A 3962-nucleotide genomic window follows, 5' to 3' on the forward strand; every position below is an offset into this window, starting at 1 on the left:
GGGCCGGCCCATTGTGGTCCGCAAAATCTTGTGGGCCTTTAGCTAGGCCGGCCCATTATGGTCCGCTAAATTTTGTGGGCCTTTAGCTGGGCCGGCCCATTATGGTCCGCTAAATCTTCTGGGCCTTCGGTTGGGCCGGCCCATTTAAACTTTGTGGGCCACTTTTGGGCCGGTCCACGTGTCAACATATCATAGGCCCATCTCGACCGTTGGATGAGTGACACCTGTGCCAACGCGGAGCTGACACGTGGATCCATCAGCCAATGAGAATTTTACACGTGGAAAATCGGCATTGGTCATGGCTATTAACGGGTTATCGGATCCAAAATCTGACTCGATAGCTTAACATCGTTCCGTTACGGTGGATGCCACGTGTCGGTCACCCTTGACGAAAGCACTTCTGTGACGCGTGATTTATCGTCATGGAAGTGGACACTTCCATGATGATAATTTTGGTAATGTCATGGAACACTTCTACGACAACACAGGTATGACTATATTGATTCTGTCATAAATTTGTCATGAATGTACATGCATGACAAAAAACGCGACCTACTGTGACAAATACGTATCATCACGGAAGTGTATTTTTTTGTAGTGTATGTAAAGTATAACTAGCTATTTCAGTACGTGGTTGGCAACAATTGGGGAAAAGTTTGGTCGGTTCAGTTGTCGAGCTGAACTGTTTGTATAAAGAATGATTTCTTAATCTATGAATGAAATCTATCCTTAATTACTGAATTTTAGTTGCAAAAATTAGATACTGCTAGTAATTTTTAGCTGCATATTTTGACAAATCGCAGTGTTACAAGGTTGACAAATGGCAATGTTACAAGATCCACAAATGTCAATCTTTCCAGTTTGAGAAATGGCAACATACCCAATATGACATATGCAAATCTTACCAAATTGTTTGTAAGTGGTTGCACATGGGTCATCCAAAACAATCGTTTGCGTTGAAGAGATGCACAAATCCTGCCCTCACTTTGCATACAGGTGTTCCATCTAAAACGTTTGCAATCAAGAGCTGCACAAATCCTGCTCGACCCATTTTCCCTTGGCTTCCTGGGGAAGCTGTCAGTTTGCACACGGGTGTTCTAACTAAACCGTTTGCGATGAGTGTTTATATTTAAAAACCATTGACGTTTTTTTCAAAAGAAAATCGTTTGATAAGTCCGTACATTAAGAGAGAAAAACACAAGTTCGCTCAAACCATATATTTCATTCAGTCACACTGCGAACTTATATTCATATGATCGAGATACAGTATTAAACCCAAGAAAAAAATTATTTCCGGCGGTGGCGGTGGCGGCGTGCCGCGCCGTCCTTGTCATTGTTGTCCTCCGGGACGCCATTGTTGAAGTCTTCAAGCCAACACAAAATGTTCTTTACCTGTAAATCAAACATCATGTCATCGCATGATCGACGGGTGGGGCGCGGAAGGATGGCAGCTAGCGGCGCTGATAGGTAGCGGTCGACGGCAGCGTCCCATGCTGCTGTGGGGGGCGCGCGCATAGGCACGGGCATGGCAGGTGTAGCCAAACGCATGGGGACCGACGCCGCGGTGGGTGGAGGGGCACGCATGGGCACGGGCGTTGTTGCTGGCATGTACACGAGCTCGCGGGTCCGCGAAGACCTCGCTGACGCCCACGGCTTCCAGCTTTGCGATGTTGCTCCGCGACTAGCCCGTCAATGCTGCAGGGATGGTCGCTGGCGCGGGCGCGGGGATGGGAGATGGGACGGGAGCGGCGGCAGCAACCGCCGCGGCCAGCTCATTCTGGGCCATGTCCATGAGGCCCCATTCCTCCTTATTTTGTATCTCCTCCGGCTCGGAGTCGACTTCACCAAACTTGAAGACTAGTGGGAGATGATCCTTCTGCGCCATGGCGTTGGTGGAGGTCTGCGGGAGGGAGGGGAATGGGAGGCGAACAGTAAGGCCGCCCGTATTAAGCAGCGGCTCGTGCGCCATTAATGGAGAGGAAGGCGAGCGACCATGGAAGTCAAAGGGCTCGCTTCCTAGTGAGCCTGCACAGCGTACAGCTCACACGCTTCTCGATGAGCCTGCGCATTAGAGGACAACTTGCACGCCTCTCGGTTAGCCTGCGCACCGGACTGCGCTCGCACGCCTCCCGTTCAGTCAAGCACCTGTCCGCACGACACCTCCCATAGCCATTAAAACCAAGACACGTGGCGTCACGTGAATGGTTAACATAACGCACACGATTTGAATTATAGAAACGTTTGTGATGTTAGAGTGGCAGCTATTTCTTTCAAAATGCCTTTGTTGGTTGTTATTCAAGTGCTTCTTCACTCAAAATGGACACGAAAAATACCACAGCGTGTCGGGTGCCATTCCATGATAGCATGGCAAGTTTCATGAATTTCAGGCGAGTTTTGGATTTGCTAGAATATAAAAATAAAGTATCTCAACATTTTTTCGGCAATCAACAGTGCCATGGTGTTTGAAATTCATTCCCATTTTTTGCATGGGACCTAAGCATGCACCCAAGGACAAAGATTTCATTTTTCAACCAATTTATATGCACTGGAGCATGTGCATGTAGTTCAAATTTGAATTATGCACATAAAATGCCTAGAAAACCCAGTTAATGTATAAAAATGTCCAAACGAACCCTGAAAAATTCCAAAATTTAACACAACACTCATGTTCTCTGTTGACACTAGAAATTTTTTGAAAGCAATAAGAGGCAGCGGATATCATTTTGTCCCCAAAGGTGGGACGTTCCCTACCGAAACCATCAGGTTTATTGTGAGAAGCTCTGGTTTGTGAGAAGATTATACCCAAACCTGCCCCAAATGGGGCAAAAAATTTACCACTGCATGTTGATGCTGCCCCATGATAGCATGCCAAGTTTCATGAATTTCAGACGAGTTTTGGATTTACTAGAATTTAAAACCTAGGAATCTCAATGTTTGCGGCCAAGTGACGGTGGCAGGGTGTTTGACATTCATTCCCATTTCCTGCATGGGACCTAAGCATGCAACCAAGGACATAGATTTGAATTTTCAACCAATTTATATGCATTAGAGCATGTGCATGTAGAAAATTTGAATTATTCACATAAATGCATTTAAAACTCAATTAATGCATAAAAATGTCCAAACGAACCCCGAAAAATCCCAAAAAATGAAACAACACTCCTGTTGTACTATGTTGACACCAGAAAAATTATGAAAGCAATAAGAGGCAGCGGATATCATTTCGTTCCCAAAGGGGGGACGTTCCCTACTGAAACCATCAGGCTTGTTGTGAGAAGCTCTGGTTTGTGAGAAGCATATCCCCAAACCTGCCCCAGATTTGACAAACAATTTACCATGGCATGTTGATGCCACTCCATGATAGCATGCCAAGTTTCATAAATTTCAGACGACTTTTGGATTTACTAGAATTTAAAAACCAGGAATCTCAATGTTTGCGTCCGAGTGACGGTGGCAGGGTGTTTGACATTCATTCCCATTTCTTGCATTGGACCTAAGCATGCAACCAAGGACACAGATTTGAATCAACCAATTTATATGCATTAGGGCATGTGCATGTAGTTCAGATTTGAATTATGCACATAAATGCATTGAAAACTCAATTAATGCATAAAAATGTCCAAACAAACCCCAAAAGATCCCAAAAATTGACACAACACTCTTGTTGTTCTATGTTGACACGAGAAATTTTTTGAAAGCAATAAGAGGCAATGGATATCGTTTCGTACCCAAAGGTGGGACGTTCCCTACCAAAACCACCAGGCTTGTTGTGAGAAGCTCTGGTTTGTGAGAAGCATATCCCCAAACCTGCCCCAAATGGGACAAAAAATTCACCACGACATGTTGATGCCGCTCCATGATAGCATGCCAAGACTCATGAATTTCAGATGAGTTTTGGATTTACTAGAATTTAAAAACCAGGTATGTCAATGTTCCCATTTCTTGCATGGGACCTAAGCATG

The sequence above is a fragment of the Triticum aestivum genome, chromosome 6B (genome assembly GCF_018294505.1).
Source record: "Triticum aestivum cultivar Chinese Spring chromosome 6B, IWGSC CS RefSeq v2.1, whole genome shotgun sequence".
Lineage (NCBI taxonomy): Eukaryota > Viridiplantae > Streptophyta > Magnoliopsida > Poales > Poaceae > Triticum > Triticum aestivum.